The sequence below is a fragment of the Strigops habroptila genome, chromosome 1, assembly GCF_004027225.2.
Source record: "Strigops habroptila isolate Jane chromosome 1, bStrHab1.2.pri, whole genome shotgun sequence".
Taxonomy (NCBI): domain Eukaryota; kingdom Metazoa; phylum Chordata; class Aves; order Psittaciformes; family Psittacidae; genus Strigops; species Strigops habroptila.
The window spans coordinates 27774688-27800143 of NC_044277.2; the positions used below are offsets into that span (position 1 = coordinate 27774688).

General features: G+C 36.5%; 1 protein-coding gene across 11 annotated transcripts in view; it reads right to left on the bottom strand.

The window, feature by feature from the left end:
• The window catches only part of RALYL (RALY RNA binding protein like), a 377671-nt gene that overhangs the window by 203220 nt on the left and 148995 nt on the right, over positions 1-25456 (bottom strand). For 8 of the 11 annotated variants that reach the window (XM_030491152.1, XM_030491141.1, XM_030491118.1 and 5 more), the window contains one exon: positions 5436-5502. The exons of the other annotated variants lie outside the window; for them this stretch is intronic. The gene's annotated coding sequence lies outside the window, so the exon portion shown is untranslated. The remainder of the gene's footprint in view (positions 1-5435; positions 5503-25456) is intronic. 11 annotated transcript variants of the gene reach the window in all.

Sequence of the window (25456 nt, forward strand, 5' to 3'; positions counted from 1 at the left end):
GAGTCCTTCCTCCAGATTTTCCTCCTCCTCAACCTTAGAAGAGCGACACCAACATGAAATTTGTCCCACTGCTTTTGTTTTTGCTTCCTATGGGCCTGTCCAGTGACTGACTAATTTATTTGTATCAGAATCTGATTTTTTTCCTTACTATTACTCTATATTGTACCTAAAAGAGCATGGTCTTGTAAGCGCTGGGACCAGCAACACCTGAAGTGAACATAATCTGTCATTCTCTATCAGTAGCTGACTGTATTACTACTCTGAGTGACTCTGTAAAGTCAATGGGAAAAAAGCAGGATTTTAACTGAAACGAAACTGTGTTTTTACCTCTTACGGTGCTTCAGAAGGGACACCACTAGATCTTTCAGCTCCACTGCATTTTTAGACTATAAAAGAATAATTCTAGTAACACTGAGTAGGCAGTATATTGCTTTTTCTCTTTCCACACCTTAGATGCATATGGCACAGGACGAAATAAAAGGAGAAAGGAAAATATTTCCACTAAATTTTCACAATAAAAATGGGTCATGATTTATTTTTAGGCCCAAAAATACAAGCCTGAAATTTTTTTTTTAGAAACCTCTGTAGAAATCATTAAAATCTAGAATGTTTAACATAAATATACTTCATATTATCTCCCCTGTATCAGGAGATTGAAAAAGTTTGTGTCTAGAGAAACCTCCATATGAAGAGGATAATTTTATTCTATATTTTATTTAGATACTTTATCCTATTGATTATATCCTATATCTCCAACATTATGATGTAGAGCTGTAAAGTATCTGATAGGAGTGCAGTAAAAACTGGTTAGAACAAATCATTTACAATGAGTAATTGAACCCTGAAATTTTCCACTCTGTAAAGGTTTTTCTACAGCTCTTGCTGTCATAATATCTAACCTCTGGTCTAATGGATGATATTATTAGAAGGATTCATTATTAAGGTAAATCTGCTTTAAACCTCAGCATAAGTTTCAATAACCAAGCACAAATACAGTCTGGGCAGAGAATGGATTGAGAATAGCTTAGAGTAGAAAGTCTTGGGGGGCTGTTGATCAATGAGAAGCTCAATATGACCAAGCAGTGCATGCTTGCAGCCAAGAAAGCCAATTGTATGCAGGGCTGCATCAAAAGAATTGTGATCAGCAGGCCGAGAGAGGTGATTTTCCACCCCTACTATGCTCTCATGAGGCCCCCAACTCAGTAGTAGTACTGCATTCAGCTGTAGGACCCCCAACATAAGAAGGATGTGGACCTGTTAGAATGAGTTCAAAGGAGGGCCATGAAGATGTTCAGAGTCCTGCAGCACCTCTCCTATGAAGACAGGCTGAGAGAGGTCGACTTATTCAGCCCGGAGAAGAAAAGGCTCCAGGGACACCTTATAGCTGCCTTCCAGTACCTAAAGAGGGGCTACAAGAGTGCTGGAGAAGAAATTTTTAAACGAGGAAGTAGGACAAAGGGGAATAGCTTTAAACTGAAAGAGGGTAGATTTAGATTAGATATTATGAAGAAATTTTTTAGTGTAAGGGTGGTGAGACCCTGGAAGAAGTTGCCCATAGATGTTGTGGATGCCCCATCCCTGGGTGTGTTCAAGGCCAGGTTGGACAGGGCTTTGAGTAACCTGGCCTAGTGGAATGTGTCTTTGCCTTTGGCAGGGGTGTTGGAACCAGATTATCTTTAAGCTCCCTTCAAACCCAAACCATTCTATGATTTTATGATTCTATGATGACTTAACTGGGACAGGAAAGGGTATAAATTGAAAGGAGAGGCTTTGCTGTTGTTTTTATGTTGTCCTCACAAGTTAATCTGAATAGATGCACTGTAAGTTTTGTTGTTCGACAGCTTGCAATGACTAAGGATATTTTTCCATGTAAATACAGATCAGTTACAAAGAGCTTTTTGATAGCATTCAGATTTCAATATTAAATATTCCAAATATTCTTTAATTTTATCTAGTTTACCTAGATTTAATGTGCTCTAGTATGCCCAACGTTATCATTTACTTTCAAATCAACTATTAGTGTTTCTTCTACCAAGTTTGCTCAGGAAACTCTCAAATAAATGTTCAAAAATATTCACACCTATGAAACTTGACTGCTCATAGCTGAAATATAAAAAGACCACAGAAGCAGGAAAACTTAATTATATGTGTGTATGAAATCTATGGAAGAAAGTTGTTTGTGTTTTTTCACTTGGCTTAAGTGATCAGCTTTGGCAGCTCAAATTGATTACTTTCAGTCCATATTATCTTCTTATCCCAACTAATTGTAACACATGTGATGCTGCATGTGCTTGACTTAGTCTTGTCAACAAATATTAATTATTTGACAGAGATAATTATTTTGAAACTAAAACATACCCAGCCGGGACCACACTGGTCTTTTAACATGCAAGTCTCAGCTTCCCAAACACATTGCATACAATATACAGTCTTTGATTTCCTTTACTATTGTTAGTTATTCTCCTAATATGATTATGTATTCTTATATTCCTTTTGGAAAAAAAAAAAAAAAAAAACCTTACTAAAGAGCATGTTACTCTTACAATTTTGAAAACTGTATAGATACTTTGTTAGCAATACAACACCGATTCCTATGTATCTCACTTGTGTAAGTGATGAGAATTGTCATGTAAGGAAGGAACTGCTTGTCAGTTGTTACACAAGCTATGTCAAACTCTTTGAAGAAAAAAATAACTGGAATTATTTTAAATTCTAAGAGTAAGTTGTAGCTGAGTAACATCAGTCATCAGCATTAAATTGTGCCACTTAACATAACCTTTTATTATTTTTATCCATCCTTCCCATATTTTCTTTAAAACTGATTATATGTTGATTACAACTGTTCTGATAAGTTATTCAACTCTTGATAATTGGGAAAATTTACCAGCTGTTATGGAATAAGAAAACAGAATGGCAGATCAATAGGTACATTTAAAAGAGAAATTGGAATACATCTAATTCTGTAAATTAAATCTTTTAAGCTAGCCCACCTTCAATTATGTAAGAATTTGCTTTTAAAATTATCTGTATATTTACAACAAAAAGGTACTGATTTAACACTTTTTACTGTTCAACTTTTGTATTTTTTGTTGTAGAAAGAGCTAGGAACCTTAAGAAGAAAAAGTATTTGAGGAAATGATTGCTAATCCCTTTTTCTTTCTTTTTAATCAATATGTGACTTTCACCCCTATCTTTAATATTTACATAAAGGAAAGTCAAATGCTACCAGCTTCTATAAAAGGAAAGTACCTTCACAAGATACGTTTGTCATGGTTACGAGAAGGATCTGGACAAAATTTCACCACATAAGTATTTCTCAAAAGTGATTTCCTTAGATGTTTCTGGTAGTTTTTATTGAGCTATTTCTTTTTCTGTCTGTCAACTCCTCTAAAGGGTATAACAAAAAAGAGTGTAAAGAAATGCATTTAAGAGAGTGGAAAATTGCAGCCATCTCTGGCTTTTATATATTGGTAATCTAAAGATAACAAGTTATTATTTATTTGATGCATTTTCCTGTCTTATGAATATTTGAAAAATGTTCTGAACAAGTCACCCATTCCAAAATGCTGAAGTTCTTTTGGATATTGAGGTCTTTACTACCAGACCAAGATGAATTAAGAGTTCTGTGTGTACATGCATCTAAAGAACAGCAACAAATTATGTAGACCTGCAGAAATTCTTGCTTTCCTTACTGCAGCAGTATACTAGATATCTGTGAAATTCTGTGACTAATACCAAAGGTAAAGTGTGACCTAAGGACAGTCAAGATGTCTGACAGAATAAAAAACCTTGTTCTCGTTTGTCGTTGTCTGACTTATAAGTCTTCAGGTGTGTAACTTGCTCATTTGGACTGCTTGATGAGTATGAAGGGAGTCCTGGGTTCAGCTGTAACAATTATTTTTCTCCTTCCTAGTAGCTGGTGCGGTGCTGTGTTTCAGCTTTAGTCTGAGAACAATGCTGATAACACTCCAATATTTTAGTTGTTGCTAAGCGTCATGGTTTAAGCCCAGCTGGTAACTCAGAACCACACAGCTGTGGTTCTGAATGAATGAAGAATGCTTACTCTGATCAATAACTTCTCAATCTCATGCTCTGCCAGTGAGGAGGGGCACAAGAAGCTGAGAGGTAGCAGAGACAGGACACTTGACCCAAACTAGCCAAAGGAGTATTCCGTACTGCAGTGTATACTATAGTATATAAACTGGTGGGAGTCGCCCAGAAAGCCCAGATCAATGCTTGGGTCAGGCTGGGTATTGGTTGGTGGGTGATGAGCAATTGTATTGTGCATCACTGTTGTTTATTGTTTGGGTCTTTTTCCCCTTCCCTTTTTAGTTTCAGATTCTCTCCCCTTGTTATTTCCTTTATCATTATTATCGGTGCTAGTATTTTTATATTATACTTTAGTTATTGGACTGTTCTTATCTCCACCCGTGGGGTTTACATTCTTTTGATTCTCCTCCCCATGGTTACCCGTGGTAACTCAGAACCACGCGACGGCTCACTCACTCCCTCCCCTTCCCCCCTGCTCCTGGGGCTACATGAAAGTAAGAGCAATACAGACAGTCTAGTTACCATAGCTAAAGCAGCGATTTGAAATAACCTTGTCCAGAACAATCGCTTTGCAAAGCATGAAAATTTAGAAGTGTTCCTGCACAGTTCAGTCTCTGGCTACCAAGATAATCCCTCCAAAAATTTTCCACAGAAAACCAGGAAAATATCTAACATAATATTGTCAATCTGTTTATATGTTCATGTTTGATGACAGAATTTGTTATGGGTATGTAGTGAACTTTTTCACAAAGCATCGTCAACAAAAGCATGACATATATGTATAAAAATCATCTCCTGATTCTTGGTGTAAGTAAGTGCCAATGTAAATACTTTCATGGCTTTTGTTTTCATCTTACATTTCAGTGAGTAATGAGTGAAAAAATAGAACCACATGCAGTCATAATTTTCTGTAATACAAACTTTGTCAAAAATTAGAAAAGAATATTTACATGCTACCTATCTGAAGAACTATCTAGCTATCTTTTCAGAAAATCCCAAGAATTTTTTTCCTTCTCTGTGCTACAAATTCGGTAAATCTCTAAGACAAATAGCAGAAAAATTATGCTGAGAATCTGAAAATATTAGCATTCTCTCAGACAACTCAACTGTAAGGATTATAAAGCAACTGCTATGAGCTCAGTTAATGATTCTCTAAATTCAAATACACATCTTCCTTCTCTCTCTCAGTATATAGTTTTTGAAGTCAAATATACACACTTTAAAGAGTTTACTATACAGATGTTGAGAAATGCATAATAAGCTTTTTTCCAGCTACTAAGATCTAAAGAATCTTTAGAAACTAGCAGTTTGCAAATTGACGTACATTTTTAATAAGTCTTTAATTACAGAATCAACTAAATGACATAAAGGGTGCCAGAAAATACCTGTTCCACTTGTTCTTAACAGACTCAGCTCCAGGAAAAAGCTGTGGAGCGTAGACTTTTCAATTTGCTGTTGATTGAAGTGAAAAAAGAATAGTTTCAGTTCAATTTAAAACAAAAATTTTTCCCCCTTCTCAAACCAAAGTGAAAATCTGTGGCAAATATAGTGTCTTGGGTAAAAGCTAGAAGACAAAACAAGACTGGAAGACAGACATTATAAACCATTAGTATATGGGAAATTCAAAGCTATTTTAGGAAGTGTCCATATAAAATGATTTGATATTTTCTCCATTTTTCACACTGAAATAATTCAATAAATTTGACATAGCATTAAGTGCAGCTGCCTGAAAATTTTGTATTTTTTCATTGATCATTCCACATTTGTCAAGTGGCATCATCTCACAAATATAAATGAAGTTGCTTTCACGATATCTCCTGCTGGGAATGAGGTTCCTTATCCCAGCATAACAACAAACTAACAAAGTTCTAAAATTGAAATAATTTTCTTAAAATATCTATATAGACATACGCACTCAGCCTTAAGTCCTGATCAAGTACTTGTACACAAATGTAATTCCATTTGAAATACAGCCAAAGTGGTTAACAAAAAGATCTAAATGAGAATGGAGAACACTTTAACGACATTATTCCATCACATTTCACAAAACCTCTCATGAATATTTTAGTTTAGTCTATTTTAATATCTGTTAGCTAAAGTTGTCACCAAGATTTGTTATGATTATTTGTCAAAGAAAGAGAATGTCCACAATGATAAAGCAATTTTAAAAGGATGAACACAATGTCACCTACACTTGGATAAACCTTATTCCATTCTGGCCTTGCTTCTTCTGCATGTTTCAATAATTCTTTTGTTTTATAGAAGAGTCTATTGAATCCTCTCCAACATTTATATAGTTTATGGTGTATGCATGTAGTGTGGGTATTTCCAGATGCTGAGAGTATTTCAAAATAAATACTGCAGGCACAATACCAATTGGAGGCTTACAGAGGGTTGTTTGTGAAAAGCCATTAGAAAGTCTGAGTCCATGTGGCAGCAATTTCTGACTGAAATAGTGCAATGAATTGTACCCGCTGCTTATTTCAGTTTGTATTCTTTTTTTCTTTCTAACAGCACTCAGTACAGCAAACAACTTTCCCGTTCCCCATCACAACCTTTTTCTTAGAAAAACTAAGAAGTAGAAAACATACCTACATGACTTTCCTCATTGTCCAGCCTGTCCAAATTTCCAATCAATGTTTCTGTTAATGTTTTCAGAGAATATTTGTGATTGCATGTGTCCTGGGTTCAGCTATAGCAGTCATTTTTCTCCTGCTTAGTAGCTGGTGCAGTGCTGTGTTTTTTAACTTTCAGCCTGGGAACAACGCTGATAACACCGATGTTTTTAGTTGTTGCTAAGTAATGTTTATTCCAACCAAGGACTTTCTCAGTCTCATGCTTTGCCAGGGAGGAGGGGAAGCCGGGAGGAAGCAGAGACAGGACACCTGACCCAAATTAGCCAAAGGGGTATTCCATACCACAGCACGTCATGCCCAGTATATAAACCGGGGGGAGTTACCCGGAAGGCCGAGATCACTGCTCGGGTCGGGCTGGGTATCGGTCGGCGGGTGGTGAGCAATTGTATCCTCTCCCCTTGTTATTTCACTAATCGTTATTATCATTGGTGGTAGCAGTAGTGGTTCTGTGTTATACCTTAGTTGCGGGACTGCTCTTATCTCAACCCGTGGGAGTTGCATTCTTCCCATTCTCCTCCCCATCCCTCCGGGAGCGGGGGGAGGAAGAAGGGGGGGGGGGGGAGTGAGCCAGCGGCTGTGTGGTTCTGAGTTACCGGCTGGGCTCAAACCACGACAGCATGAGACTGGTATTGCCAAATATGTCATTTAGGTGATATGAGATAGAGGCAGCACTGAAAATGGCTTCTCTGGAGCAGCTACAGGTTGGGCGGAGAAGAGATTCAGAGCAGCCCTGCGGAGAAGGGCTTAGGGGTGTTAGTTGATGAGAAGCTTAACATGAGCCAGCAGTGTGCGCTTGCAGCCCAGAAAGCCAACTGTATCCTGGGCTGCATCAAAAGAAGCATGATCAGCAGGTCAAAGGAGGTGATCCTGCCCCTCTACTCTGCTCTCGTGAGACCTCACTTGGAGTATTGTGTACAGTTCTGGTGTCCTCAACATAAAAAGGACATGGAGCTGTTGGAGCAAGTCCAGAGGAGGGCCACAAGGATGATAAGAGGGCTGGAGCATCTCCCACATGAAGACAGGCTGAGAGAGTTGGGGCTGTTCAGCCTGGAGAAGAGAAGGCTGTGTGGAGACCTCATAGCAGCCTTCCAGTATCTGAAGGGGGCCTATAAGGATGCTGGGGAGAGACTCTTCCTTAGGGACTGTAGTGATAGGACAAGGGGTAATGGCTTCAAACTTACACAGGGGAAGTTTAGATTAGATATAAGGAAGAAGTTCATTACAGTGAGGGTGGTGAGGCACTGGAATGGGTTGCCCAAGGAAGTTGTGAATGCTCCATCCCTAGTGGTGTTCAAGGCCAGGTTGGACAGAGTCTTGGGCGACATGATTTAGTGTGAGGTGCCCCTGCCCATGGCAGGGGGATTGGAACTAGATGACCTTAAGGTTCTTTCCAACCCTAACTATTCTATGATTCTATGATTCTATGCGCCTACACTGCAGAAGGAACCTCTAGCATAATTACTCTATGGACTCTCACCACTGATATTTTGACTTCTTATTCCCCTTTTTCTTTACACTTGACAGTCCTGACAGAGAAGAGAGAAGCAGGAGCTTTTCATAACCTTAAGAACATGGTGTCAACCATGGGCACCCAAAGGAAAAAGGTTATTCTTAAAAATCATGGTGGGGCAGTCTCCTTATACCACATTCCTATTGATTTCTGATGGGGAGTTAGGATGCCACCTGGCAAGTATAAAATAATTCAGATATAAACAGAGAAACATAACTATATTTGAAAAAAAATATTTGGTTTAACAAGATTTCTAGAAGTTGAATAAGTTTAAACTCTTTTGATCTCTTCCCTCCTCATGTTTTTAACAGATGTAATAACTTCTTAGACTAACTTTCCTTTATGATCTCTGTTGTCTCCTTGGAATCAGGCAGAACCTCTTTAGCTAAAGATGTTTTCCCTCTCAGTTGACTGCTACCCTGAGACCAAAGGAAACAAAGTAGTTAATAAGCAGGGGAATTTGCTGCAGCCCAGGAGCTATTATTACTAAGTAGTAAAAGATGTCGTTGTTTTATCTACAAAACTATTAAAGCAGGCCAAGACTCAGAAGACTCATCAGAAACCTCTATGTTTTCCATTGTGTAATGCAACCAGCAAAAGCTCTGGACTTCAAGCAAGTAACTGTCAGTAAAAACATAATATACTGAATTCAAACTTTGAAACACCAGGGGTCTAACTTTGAAAAGAAACAGAATGCTCAACACAGGCAGTATCAAAATGGTTAAAAAGCACAATGGAAAGACAAGTTGAATTCAGGAAAAAAGCATTTATGGATGGAGTAATTTTTCTCTCAGGAATGTGAAAACAAGAAATGTGTCTCACAACAAGATTCTTAGGTGCTCTCTTCCTGCCCAAGAAGAGTTATTTTAATAGATTAAAAAGCTTCACTTTACATCTATGGTCAGAACTATCACCCATTTGTAAACATTCATTATGTACAAACAAAATCTTAAGTTAGAAAAGCTGTAAAGATACTAAACCCACCCATTTACATAATGGAGTGCGTTGTATGCATCTGTGGTTGAGTGAATCAGGTTTTACAATAAAAATAATTTCTTTTGTGATTCTTTTCTCCTTGGCTGGAAGCAACAAAGTAAATAAGAGGCTGCAGTATGAGTGTCGACACTCAGAATAAAAGTAATGCCACTCCAGAAAATCTATTTCTTCTGCTCTTCCTGTTCCATTGTGATGAAAAATGTGGTACTTTTAAGCCAAATTTCTCTTGGAACATAATCTCCATTTCTCTGCTTCTCATTTCAAATACAATAAAGATTAGGTTTGTCCTGACTTGCTGGTGGCCTGATAGGCTTTTGCGTTGAAGAGTTTTTCCTCCTTGTCCAGGTCAAACATATAGGCAAAATCAACACCTCTTAGAACATACAAAACTCTGATAATATTACATACTCTGAAGAATCTAGACCTAAATGCCTCAAATTTTGACTCAGAATCAGAAATGGTTCTGATCTCTAGTATTTCTACAACTCTATTCCCCCAGGAATATAGAATGTCTTCCCCCAGCAATATGCATGAGAACTCATTTAATATAGTGGCCAGTGTCATAGGAAAGTGGAAGAAGAAATGAAAAATCCTATATGCAAGACATGGTTTGAATGCAAAAGAACCACTTTTTCAGCAAATTAGAAAAAGCTATTGACCACCAATAATTAACTGAATGCTGTCATCTATCCTGGGAACCAAATGAAGCAGTGATTCTATGGAAAAAAGCCTGTATGTAATCATTTAATCCAAAGTCTGCCTGATGTCGCATAGCTCAAAGTAGGGCAAAAGCGAATTGAAAGAGTAAAGGGAAAAAAGCTGTAATTTTTCAATTTCTGAGGTTGGCTTTGCATCCTAACTAAAAAAAAAAAAAAAAAAAACCAAAAACCAAACAACCAACCAAATAAACAAACTTTAGTTTGACAAAGAAATGCTCAAGAAACAAATCAATCTGCACTCCCCCTGTTCCTCTCATCCTCCCCACCCCCCCCGCCAAAGCATATATGTGATGACATATATGTGATGTCACCCATATGAGTATTCAACAAGTACAAATCCATCACACATGCCAGGAACATTCTGGGGCATGGTTCTCTTTGGTAGATCTCTGAAGACACAGTTACTTCAAGAAATAGCACTGAAGCACTGATACCAATTCTCCACAAAATAGATATGTTTTCAGAGCTTCTTACTGGCAGCTGCACTTAACTTCTTCTAGGTATTTTCTGTAGTCATATATGATTTGTAAACACATATTTTTTGAAAATTTTCTTAAAACTAAAGTTGGGCAGAATTTCTTAAAAGTAATCCTATTTAAACCTTTGCCTAGATACCACCAACTCTGGTACCCAAAGAAGAATAATATAAACACATTTTACATGCACAGATCTTGACCAATATTTAGAGTACAACATACCTACAAGAAACACTGTATTTCTGAAGTAATTTTTTTTAATTTATTTGTTTATATTAATGGTTTCAGACAAAATAGCTTATTCCAACAGGGTTTAAAAGGTATGAAAACTTCAAAAAATCCAAGTTTTCTGATCTTTTTGCTGAAAGGAAATTGTTTAAATATGAAAGTTTCTTTAAATCTTTTAGAATCCCCTGCATGTGTCTCCCAGAGTTTGAAACTTTACAATTTCCAACAAATTTTGGTTACTTTTGGTTCCTTTGTTTTGTTTTTCAACATAATATGTAGGACTCAAAACTTAGATTAAAGGGAAAAAAAAGTAAAAAAAGAAAAAACCCATTATTTCCACATTATCATACCATATTGTAAGCTGAGGTACAGAGAAAAAGAAGTCTTTAAGAACATATTTTTAAACTTTTCATAAAATTTTTATTTCTCAGCAATAAGAGAAAAGCTTAGATAGATCTACAGTAATTCTTCCAGGTTATGGCTTATATATGCTAAAGAGTGTCAAAATAAACCTTGGTAGTTAGAAAAAGCTATGTAGTGGACTTTGACCTTTCCCTGTTAATTAATAAAAGGCTTAATAAATTTAGTGCTCATGACAGATGTCAAACAGAAAATCTTCAAACTTTATAATGCTGTCGCAGAGGACAGAAGAGCTGCACTGCAGCAAATTGAAGATTTGGGGAATCAAGTTACACAGTAAAAGAATTAGTTTTAATCTTCACTTATCTACCTAAACCTCCCTGAGACTTCTTTCAGACCCTCAGTCTATAACTCCTTCCATGTTCCTACCTCTCCTACCTCCTGCTCCACAGAGAAATAAAGCAAAATATGTACTAGAAATCTATCTAGCACTTACAAAGCAGTGTCCCTGAAATACTTCAATACTTCTAGTTTATATTTTTATTTTTAGTTTATAGCACTGGAAAATGAGACTGAACTGGAAAGATACTTTTAAGATATTGTACATCAGTGCATGGCAAAGAAGAATATGCTCATGACTTTATGAGAAAAATTTTCAGCATAGAGGTAGATATCATGTGGATATCTCATAGATGTTTGACCCAAATATTTGAGGGTGATTTTTGAATATAGGTCCTAAATAAATTCCCTCATATCTTCTTATTACTCAAAATTACTGTCTCCTGAAAAAAAAGCATCCTTGGTTTGTGCTCTGGACTCTATCCATTTTTTTTCTGGATGTTTCTATCCATTACATCATTGAAAGAGCAGCAAACTACAGAAATAATTGTTTAAGTCTGTACAAAAAGCATATCTAGCTTTAGAGTTTATTCTTCTGAGAATGAATGATAGAATCAAAGCACAACCAGAGAATAATCTACAACATGCCTTTTATATCTGTTGCTTTCAAAAGGTATCAGACAGCTTATTACATTTACAAATTCTAAATAATGAATAAAGTCTAATTCAGAGAAGGACAATCAAGACTAAAATGAGTGATCACATTGAAATGTGTATGACAGAATGAAATATCCTTTGTTGATATTGAAATGAGGCCCAGCCTAGCTACTTGGAGCTGGGCAGAGTGTGCCCTGCCAGTCCAAGGAGTTCAGAGGTATCTGAGGTCAACTAGTAAGGCAGTAGGCTTGGGCTTCTAGTCTAGATCACATAGTTTAGCACAGGTAATTTCTTCTTCAAAAACTGCACTTTTGTACTGTGAATTAGAATGCAGCTTACATTCTATTTCAGTATGCACTTTCAAATGGCACCTTATGGAAAGTTGAAAACAGTCCACAATCCGACTTTAGACCCAAGTCAGTCACAACCATATTCTCAGTCACAATGAAATCGCTTGCACAATAATTCTTACTGATTTCACAGCTTTGGTGATCATTACATTTTAGCAACAACAGAATTGTGTTCAAAAATTAAAACACTGTTTAGATTTCAGACATGAATATTAATGAATTTCTCATTTTTGTAGCAAAAATAGCAAAGAAATTAAAGATCTCAATTTCAGAATAACCCCTACTATTGGGAAACTTACCCTGCAAGTAAGGGAAAGTGGGAACTGGGAAAGTATAAAGTACATACCCTCTCTAAAGCATTTGTAGGAACTGGCTAGAGCTACTCACTTGTAATTGGAAGAAATTGCACTTATTCTTAATGTGCTTTCTCCTCTGTATCTGAAATTATGCCAAATTTACATATACATACTTTAGGTATTCCCCAAAATCATAGAAGTCTTTGCAGAAAATGCTTACTTTGCCTTTCATCTGTGCTAATTTTATACTGCAAAAGGAAGGGTATGAAATTCCCATCCCCCAGCTTCATTGTTTGTATCAGAATAATAGAGGAAATAAACAGAAATAATTTTGGTTTAGAGTGTTAAAAAAGTGAGGTAATTGATACACATATGTATGTAGTAAACAGAATGACACGTGCAAATCTGTAGAAATGCTATTACAATGCTTTTATAAAAAAAGATTGGAGACAAGTTACAAAACCACTGCTATGCAGTCACAAACAATCTCCTTGACCTGCCAGTAGTAACTACTCTGGAGAGATGAGTGCCTATCTCATGTCGTGACCACAGGAAAGCTGCAATGGGATAATGAGTGAAACCAGCTGACATGGTATGCCTGCTGCCACCAGTCCTTTGAGTAACAGAGTATGGATTAAAGTGGTCTTCCAAGCGGTCCAGTTTCTAGTCTCTCTTCTGCTTGCAGGTCGCTTAATGCCAGAATAATTGCACAGTGCCCTTAACACTTTTTTATCCTGGGCGATGGCAATGAAACTCTCCCCTACTTTAAACACTACTTTAGTCTCAGGTTAAGTGTTTCAAATGTGTATTGCAAGTACCAAATTCTACCTGCAAGTAGCTAGGGACATTAATAACTTCTATAGGCTATTACTAAATCTGATGCATCCATAGATGAATTTGCGTCTCCCATAAAAACCAGGAGATCATTTCTGCTACCTTCAATCAAGCTGAATAAAAGCTTACTGCACAAGTAATCCCTATTATTTCAGTGGGACCATGGAGTATGACAGTACTTAAACTGCGTACAAACTGCAGGATTTAGCTAAATTACTTACTTCTAGGAACTCAGTCTGGGTAGCAGAGGGCAAAAGGAAGATGAAGATGTGTCCTGGCTTCAGGAGTATATCGTATAATGTATTCGTGATATATATATCATAATATTTCACATATGAGTTCCTAAGGCATATACAGAGATATAGTAACAGCAAATATAAAACAGTGACAACAGAAAGACATCTTAGAATTTCAAGAACTTTACAAAAATAAAGTTGTTCTTTCATAAAGAGGTATTAATATTATTTTGTTTTTTCAAAATTGGATGTAAAACAGTTTTATTTTTGTGGTCATTGTCTACTAAAAAAATTTCATAAATATATGTATGGATGTGCACTCGTTTGAGGATCTGGGCTGGCAGTGTGCAGCACCCTGCTTGGAAATTGCTCAGGGATCTGGGGAATAGTCAGCAGCAAATGCAAATTGATGACAGTAACCAATTCAAAAAGCAAATAGTTACAAACAACAAACCAAGTTGCAGAGAGAAGACTTCTGTGGTAATTCACAAACTGCAATAAATAATGAGGACAGTTCTGTACAGTATGTGAACACAGAAATCACAGCAAAAATAAAAATTGTACTTTTGACATTAATGACTTCTAAAGATAAAGGGAGAGATGAAATAATTCAATTTATTCTACTGACATTATTGAACTAATTATATTGGATCTATATATATAAAAATAAAAGCTTCAAATCCAAAGCAAATGCGTTATTTGAAGAAACTGGGATAGCTAGTCAGGACATCTAGTTTACACATGGATCTGAAAAGAACTGGCAATTTAGTATAGCATTCTGTTTTGTGCTGCTTTTATTGTATGGCTACTTATGGTAGGAAACTTCTGTTGCTTACTTTTGAACAGACATTTAAATTACATTTAATCATAATTATACAACTAGCAGTGCTAATTAACACATCATCAAATAAGCAGCTCAATTCTTTGGTTCCCAGCACTCACAATAATCGGAGAAAAATACCTCACTCCCACATAGAGCATAAAATTCAGAGTGTCTGAGCAGAAGAAAGACTATTGTGTTTCAGACATTTCTAGCTGCAAGTATCTAAAATTTGTTACCATAATAGAAATAATTTAAAAAAAAAAATCTTAGAATGGCTAGTTTACTGTATTAGCATATTTTAGACTTCCCATAGTGACAGTCAAATTGCTGTTTCATTACTGCATTGAAGAAAACTAAAATATGAAACACATAATCTGGTAAATTTATGAACTATGATCTGTTACATATGAAAGTAAGATGATACTACACAGAAGGGCATTTGAATCTCATGGTCTAGCACTGGGTACATTTTCTGGTTTGGGGGTTTATTTTTTTATAAACAGTAATGACTGCAAGCATGTTGGCACAGCCATGCAAAGAAAAAGTCAGGAGATATGGTATGGTCTGTACAATTGCCTTACATTTCCTTTCATGCTGGAAAATTCTTAACAGCCAGTATATATTTCATGTATTATTCCTGTTATCTGATTTGTTCTGTCAACTACAGCATTATTCTAATGCTTATTGGTAAGCCCTATCCAAACCAACACTTAGTTTTCAGCTCCATTTTTACTATCCAAAGATCTTAGAGTCACAAGATGGTTTGGGTTTGAAGGGACTTTAAAGATCATCTAGTTCCAACCCCCCTGCCACAGGCAGGGACACCTTCATCTAGACCAAGTTGCTCAAAGCCCCATCCAGCCTGGCCTTTAACACTTCCAGGGATAGGGCACCTACAGCTTTTCTGGGCAACCTGTTCCAACGCCTCACCACCCTCATAGTGAAGAATTTTTTCCTAATATCCAATCTAAATCTACCCTACTTCAGCTTATGCTGGTTTTCTATTCATAACTTCATCCTCAGAAAAAAACACCCACTCTTTTTTATATGATACTGTAATTCATTATTTTTATATTATTAAAATATGTTAATTAAATTTCTCTTTTAAACGTAATTTGGAATAACCCAAGGAAATGTTTCCAATGCTAAAGCTACTGACACAGCTTGCTGCACTGATCTCCCACATACCTTCCAGACAACATCTTAAAATGAAACTGTTCTGGAAAAATCAGCATTCAAAAATTTGTATTCGTTCCAAAACTGCAGTACAAGAATGTATTCCAAAAAAATACAGATACTGATTTTTATTGCTCTGACACATTCTCTAATGCCATATAGTTTATCTCTCCATGCTTCAGTAATCCTGGATTTGTGCACAATCAAACCAAGGAGCCCATGGGTCATGACTACAGGCAGTCTTCTCATTGAGATCTATTTCTGCTTCCTAATTATGTCATCATTAGAATATAACCTGTAGCATGTCTTCCAGAGGGGTAACCATTCATTAATGGAGACAGATAAGACTGTGGTTCATTGAAAGTAATGAAGTAGAAACATCCACATTAGTTCTAAAGCCCTTGAGACCATGCCTGTGATATCCTCTGTAGTCCACAAAGCACTGTCAGGCACCTTCTATTGTAACTGTGCAGGTGAAACAATTACCCACACAGTTTGTGGCTCTGGAGTTTGCTGGGTTAGAAGGAAAAATTCATTGTCTCATCTGCTATCTTTATACTGCCTAGCCATATCTCTATCTGTCCTAATAAGATTTTCCTTTCTCTTTTTTTTTTTAAGCTTTTTTTTTTATTATTTAAGGTTTTTTTATTTGCTAGTTGCACTTAATTCACAGTCAAATGAAGACAACCAAGTAGTAAGATGGTCAGACTTCAAATACATAAAGGGTTTCTGGCATAGAAAAAAACAATGTACTCTCCATAGCCCTGATGGAAAAGACAAAGAATGCTAAGCTAAATTACATACAGCAAGGAATGCAGGTAAAAACAGTAGCAAAATGTCTATTATAAAGAAAATGTAAATGTACACTGAAACCACCTAATCCTGAACTAACCTTGTATGAGGTTGTGGGATCTCCATCACTGAAAATCTTTAAGGTTGGACATATATCAGTACAATTCTTAACATATTTTAACCTTCTTTCAGAGCAGGGGACAGATTATATAGTCTCAAAAACCCCTTCTGTATCTATTTTCCATACTTCAGTGATTATTTGCTATGTTATGGCAAGATCAGAAAACTCCATTCAAGTTCAGCACCCTAAAGTGCTAATTGTTGTACAAGTGCTATTTTAAGAAACAATTCCTTTCTTGGAGAATTTATTATCTCATTTCAGATATGACACAAGGAGAGGTTATAGCAGTTGAAGGAATGGCGGATGGCACAACAGTGACAGACAATAACTTTACAGTTTATTTTCAAAGTGCAATTTGTGCTTTCAATCATGTAAAAGCTCTTAAAAAAAGATGGTTTCATGAAATAGATGGCCATTGATCTGCCAACCATGTAGCTCTGAGTGATGGGTTACTCTAGCAAAATCCATGCAACTAGTGTCTATTCTGACAAATAGACCCATTAGCTTGAGGAGTGTAGAGCACTACGAGGGAATAATTTCAATTCGGTCTCTGTTGTAATATCACATAGAATCATAGAATCATAGAATGGTAAATTTGGAAAGGACCTTAAAGACTATCTAGTTCCAACCCCCCTGCCACAGGCAGGCACACCTTCCACTTGCTCAAAGCCCCATCCAACGTGACCTTGAACACTTCCAGGGATGGGGCATCCACAGCTTCTCCAGGAAATCCGTTTCAGTGTCTCACCACCCTTACAATAAAGAATTTCTTCATAATATCTAATCTAAATCTACCCTCCTTCATTTTAAAGCTATTGTCTCTTGTTCTATCACTACTTTCTCTTATAAAAAGTCTCTTTCCAGCAGTAAAGGAGTCACTGGCCTCTTGTAGGCATAGTTTCCAGGAGGCACTGCTCCATAATCTTCCCTAGCACTGAGGTAAGACTGACTGGCCTGTAGTTCCTTGGGTCTTCCTTTTTCACTTTTTAAAAAATGGTGCTTATGTTTTCCCTTTTTTAATGAGTGGGAACTTCACTGGACTGCCACAGCTTCTCCATAGAGAAGTCAGGGAGACTAAGTGGGTAAACTAAGAGAATGGCAATGTGTTTTTCAGTATTTGTTAAAGTTCCAGTTCAAGAAGCTTGTTCTTTCCCAGGTTGTAATTAAAGCCACATGAACTGTGCATTTTGTTAAGAAGTATATTTTTACTTAGTGGAGGTCTGCTCCTTTGCAAAGTTGCCTTCTTTTATATAAGATTTGTTACTATGAGTTAAAAAGAATTCTGCAGCAAATACTGTACAAAAAGCAGCCAGATTCCAGAGCACATGTCCCAAATGCTTTCCACCACCTAAACATGCACATCAAGACATATAATTTGAGGACAGTTTACTTACTTCTGATAGAGTAGTGAGTTTTCTTTTTATAAAGCTAATAATAATAATTTTGGTAAGAAAAGTTTTTCAAAAGATGTCCCCAAATCAAGGTTAAAAAGAGCCTTTTAAAAGTTTATAGACAGTGATTTTCTACAATTTGCCACAGACCTTTTCCTCCTTCAGTATATTCACACTCATGACTGTGAAGAAGCAGGTACTGTTAGCTTTCTTTTCCCAGCTGATCTAAACTTTCCAACTGAAATTCCCTTTGGCTAAGAACTCACTTCATTGTTAAATCTCCATTTTCTAAAGTTTCAATTCTTTTAGTCATCTTTGTGGTTACACTGGTAGAATGGGCAATAATCCAATTAGCCAGGAGGCAAATAGAGCAATCCTTCATGCTGCTAAGAACACTCACAATAAAACATTTCAATGATGTAACCCATAATAATAGAGTCTCTAATTTCCCGAAGCAGGTTAGTCACCTGCAATGACAGCAACAAGAATTTCTTGTGACAAGATCCAATACTTTTCTCATGCTATCTTACAAGAAGCCTTTGCATTAATTTTTTTCCTAATATAAAAAGCCTGAAAACTTTCCTGGGAAAAGGACTGGTTTGCATAATACACAGATTATTTCAGTTGCTTGATCACTGTAATAAATGCCAGAGAAGATAAACAAACACTCCTTGCAAATGAAGCATTGCATGCAAATTTCATTTTTATTGGAATTCCACTTGGTGACCTATTCTGGAACCTTAAATTGATGAGGTTTTCCTAACTAGACATGGTTTCTAATCTTCAGTTAATATGTACCTATTCAGTTTATATATATGAAAGTCCATGAAGTTTATTTTAAAAATCTGATTAAAAACTTGTGATGGAGAATATCACATTGAAAATGCTTGAATCAACAGAGAAGATCACAAGCAAAGAAGAGCAACATTTCATGAATAAATCAAAAGTTATTAAGATTAAACAAACATGTAAAGTTTGAAAATTAAAAAAGGTCAATTAGTGAAAGCAATAAACTAATTCAATTGTCATTTGAGCACTTGACACAAAACTTGCTGCTGTACAAATAAACTCCATTTCAAGGTGTTTGATGTAGAAACCCTTGTTACAAGAAGGTCAGAATTTGTCTTAAAATTTCAGTTCCCTCATTGCTGAGGTAAGACAAGACATACCTTTATTTTAAGTGGTATGAGGATGTTGGATTAAAATAATATTATATTCAAATCACCTCTTCAGATCAAAGAAATCAAGATGAACATTGAGTACAACAGAGAAATAACATTCTTATTGCAAGTGGAAAAGCAGCTATATATGACATGGAATATATTCTTTGTAGACAACTATGCAGGTTCTATACTTTATCTGAAATTAAATGAATTTGTACTTCGGGTGTTTAATGCTATAATGAATACTCTCAAAGCATATCATCTCTGGGAAAGAAAAGAAGGATGTTTATGTGCATTGTACTGTGCCACTGTATTGAGACAAAATTCTCTGAACCATATATGTAACATGGCTGGAATATGGATTTCATAAGTAAAACTTCTGTGACAACTTTTAACCATTTCCACTGCTAAGAATCAGGAACAACAGCTTCTCAGTAAGTGTGATTTTCTGCTGCACACATAGTACTCCAGAACAAAAAGAGAACAAATTTTTGTGTCTGCAGCAAACCCAAAGAACAAAGCAGAGTTGACAAGTGTTACTTTTAGTGCTTTTATTTCAATATGGACAATTCACATTTACTCAAAACTTAAAGATGAAAGAGAAGTGGAAGATGGCATCTGACCTTGAAATCTTTGCAAAGAAATGACTTAGATGGGTCTTTATAAAATACTTTAATTAAAAGTTGGTAAAGAATTCCATTGATATGAACAATATTTTGGAGAATGGCTAATAAGAAAGAATTACTGCTCTGGAAATCCAATTTCCCTTAGGCTTCTCTACATTTTGTGCTAAGTGAATGATGTCTCTGAAATCGTAAGTGCTAAAGGAATTAATAATGAAAATTTAAATTTCTCCCATTCTTGTAGCAGAGATGCCACTTACTAGAAAATGTGTCTGGTCAATGACAAAAAGATACATCTATGTCTTGGTGCCAGTTCAAATCTCTTCTCTGCCTGCTCAAATTAAGCAGTAGTCTCTGGGGAAGTATACACAAATGACGGTGGTGGTAGAAGGAAATTGAGCATGGACAGAGACTAATTGCCTCTTACCAAACTACATGTCAAAAAAGAAGATAAGAATCACACTTTGTTTTCTGACATTCTGATTTGATAAGCGTATTTTTCACCATGGAATGGCATCTATGTAGACAAAACAATAATAAACTTGGTACAAGGTGAGGAGAAAAAGCTTTATTCATTTCATAAGCAAAATTGCCATGACCTAATACTTTGCTGAATCTTCAGGTAGGGATGTCTCCATGATTGTGCGCCTCTGTGAAGCGTACCCCTTTCATAGCACCCTGGGAGGTATAGGGTCAAAATGCTCATGTACGCTGGCAGCACTGTAATACACGTGCCCAGACGTCTGAGCTCATAACTTGATGCATACTTATGAAAAGTCATGCACAGTTAGTTCCAGTTACATAATAAATTCTTTATTTTAGAACTGTTCTTTTTTCCTTTTCCACAGAGTTTATCTAAAATACTAGATTTTTTTTCAAAACACAGTTTTGATTCCCAAAAGTACCTTCTGAGTAAGTCAATTTTATTTTACTGGTAGGGAAACTTCTGAAAGAGTGACAGACAAACATGTACTGAGCCTGTGCAGTAGCAATAATCTTTGCCTTTTCTTTTGCTTAGGTCAGTGTATCCTGGCCTCTCAGAAGATCCTTTTCTACAGTGTAAGAATTCAACTTTTCTGCATGGAGTCATTTAAAACCTTTGCAAAACACATGTTTTTTAAGAAATACAGGATTTTTTAAAGTGGATTGTCGTATTGTATAAAGCATTTAATCATTCTTATTAAAAATCCTTGCTTAGGGGCTTAGGGCACTGATAGTATGATTTGTTCTACTCTTTGATGCACAGTATTTGAGTTGCTATTTAGGCCAGTAGCACTTGAAAAAATAGTTATCTATTTATTTTATGGCTTGTTGGAAATCATCAGACCTTAGGACTCAGCCAGCAAACAGGGGACCTTCTCAAATTGCAAATACTGATCAAGCTTGCCAAGGTTTTCTTAAGTCAGATATGTACATATTTAAACTCACTTACTAGTTTTAATCAAGACAACTTCCTGTTTATATTGGGTTTTTTTCTTTCACAGATTTCCTTTTTATATTCATTTTGGGTTTTATAGTTAAATTCTTCATTTTCAGTGGAAAAAAAATATGCATTTTTATTTGCATGAGCTGCTACAGCTGTACAGTATTATGTGTTCATCCTAAGTGTCTGAGAGGGTATCAAACCCAGCAGATACTGTTCAGCGTTACAGAAGAGAAGCAGTATTGAAAAGCATAACAAAGTCCTCTCTGGGATATATCAACAATGACTGAGTTGGATAGCTTGAAATGTTAACAACATGCCATCTGCGTTTTAGTGAGGGTTAGCTACTGCTTAAATGATTGTGATTAACAGCCAGAGCTTTATACGCTAACAAGCCAAGTTTTATAGTAATTCTTTGGAGAGTAATCATCACTGTACCCTGCAATTACACACAATGTGTGTTGAATTAGAAGCAAAGAAAAAGAACACGAAATAACTTTCAGACTTGGAAAATCAGGCTATTGAACACAAGCCAAAGGTGAGATGATTGGTAAGAACTGTGATTCATTGTAATATTGCTGATATACCATAAAAAGATCAAAGGAAATGATAATCTGAAGAGTTACTGGGAAAAAATGAGGAATGTGTCAGGAGCATAACTTACATTAAATAGGCAGACAAGTAGCGTATAATTTCAGAAAAAAACCATAAACATTTGATTTTACAACAGAGATGTGAACTATAGAAAAAAATTATTTTTCTTTGTGCCTTATTTCTTTTGCTGATAGCTAAGTGTTAAACAGCACTTTTACTTGTGCCTACTCACAACAGATGCGCTCTTGCCTTCACTTTCAACTTGATCTAAAGCTGCAGGAAGCAAAGCTTAAAAACTATATAAAGTTCCATTGAAATATTTAGGCCCAGGTTAATTTTGTTGAAAAAGGAGGAAGAAGAATACTAATGGCCAAAAAGCAGGGTTTCAGCAGAAAATTGGCCTTGCTAACAATGAAGACACAAGGGCATGTTTCTTAAAAGGTGTGAGACAGCAAAAAGATTAATTATTAAATTAACACACTACTCATCTGCTTAAAGAATGTTTAAGAAACAAATGTCAGTATCTCATAATTGTTAATTTCTACTCCTTTGTGACAAGCACCCTATAAGTGAGGTCACACCACACACAAACTGTGATATGGAATTATAAAAGGACTACTAAAATATGTTTATCAATTTCCTTCTAAGCTTTCAAAGCAAACAGTGTAGCCAAGTAGTAGTTGAAGGTTTTAAGGAAAAGAGTGGACTATTTAGCCTAAGAGAGTGAAAATAGCCTGAAGCGTACATTTCTTCTTAATCCCAAAGTAGGGCTATTGTTCATTTGACAATGATTCTGTCTTGAGTCTTTACAGCTCCCTTTTCAACCCTTTCTTGTTCTGTATCTTGCACCAAATCTGTTTTCCCCCACCTCCTTTCATTCTGCAAGACATCAAGGCAACACTGAATTTTGCTGCCTGAGGGACAGACCTTGCTGCTGTTGTCCTGAGAAAGAAAAGAAGCTGGAGATGCAGCAAGGCAGAAAAATATAGTGTGGGATGTGGATCCTGGTTTGCTACACCCATTGCTAGTAGAGTAGGTGGGATAGAGGGCAATCTCTCTCTCAAAGAGTGCCCCTGCCCATGGCAGGGGGTTTGGAACAAGATGATCTTTAGGGTCTTGTCCAACCCAAACCATTCTATGGTTCTGTGATTTGCAATCTCTGTATTTCCTGCCTTTGGGAAAAACTGTTACCAGGCTGCCTCTGCATGGTTCTGCCAGAGGCGAGATAGACAGCTCGGCTATTGCTGCTGCTTTTTGCAGAGTGCTACTCAAAACCGCTCCCTGCTCCACACAGATCTGGAGCATCCACCACCACACTCCTTCCATCAGCACTCAGCTCCCTTCCCTCCCATAGTCGTTTCACGCTCATGCCATCATGACTTGCTCTCCTATCCAGTGCACCTACAGTCTGGCTGCTTTGTCATATAGGAGGGTTAAAGAAGTGGCCATTTATATGCCACGTCGGGTCTCCACTGTCCTTCTTCAGCAATATAAGCAGCTTTTGCCTAGGTCCCTAATCATCCATAATCTTCTCCTTCCTGCCTGATTAGCTTCTATTCTGCCAATTTGATGATTTTCTTGAACACCCACTCTATCACTCCCTGCTTCTCTAACAGCCTGTGGAGAAAGAAATACTTTTCTTTTTTTTTCTTTTTTTTTTTTTGGTTTCCCTTAGTCTCTCTTGCTAGCTCAACACTCCCCTCTTCATACTCCTAACCCCAAACACACATCCTTATTTAGAATATTTATTAACTTCAGGAAAGGAAGTTAAACCTCTGAGCAGCTTTTATTTTTTTAATTATTATTATTTCCTTTTTTTTAAGTTTCAAAAATACTGACCCTAAAACAGTAGAGTTTCCCAGCACCATGACATATAAACTCACATCAAAAAGACAAACATTCTACAGTCATCTGAAATAAATACATCAGATCATCACCTGTGTCCCTTATTTTGGAACAGCTACCTATCCAATTTTGCTGATACTCATCTCCAGTGGTAGGACAGAAAATTTGCAGCACTCTTGTTTTGGGGGCACATAGTATTAACTTGAATTTACATGTGGCAACTGTTACGAAAGTTGATTTTGAAATGCAAAGCAAACAAAAGAAACTAACTTTACGTATCTGACAGCTACCTAACTTTAAAATCCAAAGCTTTGCTCAATTGATAAGACTTAATCATTTATAAAGTGAACGCATCGGAACTGGAAGGTTATCTTTATCTCCTTTCATCCATTGATATGACTAAGACATTTTTATTACCATATGAAAAATGTTTACTTTTTCACAATCTCTCTGGTAACTGACATGGTGGTATCTCCACAACTCTGATCCCTGTAGAGGCCCTGAGATGCATTGCTCATCTTCAGTAGGCTTTACTATATATTATTCTTTCTATTTATAATTACTCTTTGCAAGAATCATATGCAGTACTCCAGAACCACCATCACACTTCAAATGTTAGCAGTACAAAGATGTCAAGAAAACAGGGATTTTAAATATTGTTTAAAAAAGGGGGATGAAGCTCATTTTTTTATGAATGTTTTTTCTAGTCATGCTCACATTTATTGCATGACCATAGCAGTTCTGATTCAGAGCCACTAACCAGGGTCCCATTGACCTCTGCATGTTTGGCAGGAGAACTAGGGAGCACCAGCAAGCCATGAGACATTGCCCAGTACCCTGGACAGCCCTGTCGGAGATCTTCTACCAGAGCAGTATTACCCTTGTCATTAGACTGAGTAGAAGTGGCTTACAAAGTGTTTCACGTTGATGTGCACATTCAAAAAATGCCTGGATAAGAATTAAAAATTATATGACATAATTCAGATTGTCTCTGGGGACAGGCAAGCTCAGAAGGAAAATGTCTTTCTTAGAGCATAAGAATAATGGTATTCCTATGGGGTGAACCAGAAAACTGCTTGTTTCTTTAATTGAATTACATAGAGGAATCAAAGAAAAGCTGCTAAGAAGAGAGAGCCATGAACATGTGGCAGAGATGGAAAAGCATTTTGCCTTTCTAACATCGTTGCTACATAGTGGAGCTTCACCTAGGTCACCAAACCAGGAAGGTAAACACGGCCATGAAGTCCTATTTCAATTAAAATGTGAGAGAGGTTCAACTTGCATTTCACTGTGGAGTCCTGGTATTACAAAGTCTTTAGAGCTGTCAAGTAAAGAAGCTTTCCTGAATTACTGCGACTGAGAAACTTTAACTAACAAAGTTTGGTTATACATATATATATACACACATACAGTAAATATATACATTAAATACATACATTTGGTTATACATATAAATCTACACTCAGACTGAAATGTTATAACTAACAAGGTTTTTGCAACCTAAATTTGCCAGATACTTTGACTGTTAATTTCTTTTCTATATAAAAGGTGGTCTGTCCCAAACTTCAAATTGTACTTTTATAGAGTGCTATCATCTGCTCAGATATAGCTCTGAGGTTTACAGGGATCAACTGATTTCATTATTGTCAAATTCCATAAAAGAATACCATCCAGCAGATAAGAACACAATTATTTTTAAGCCTATGCAGTATAAATTGCAGGATGGATTTGATACATGTAACTTATAGATGTGGACTGTTTGAATTTGTATATAAAGATATTTGGGTTTGTTTGGTCCAAAACCAGAAAAGAGATTTA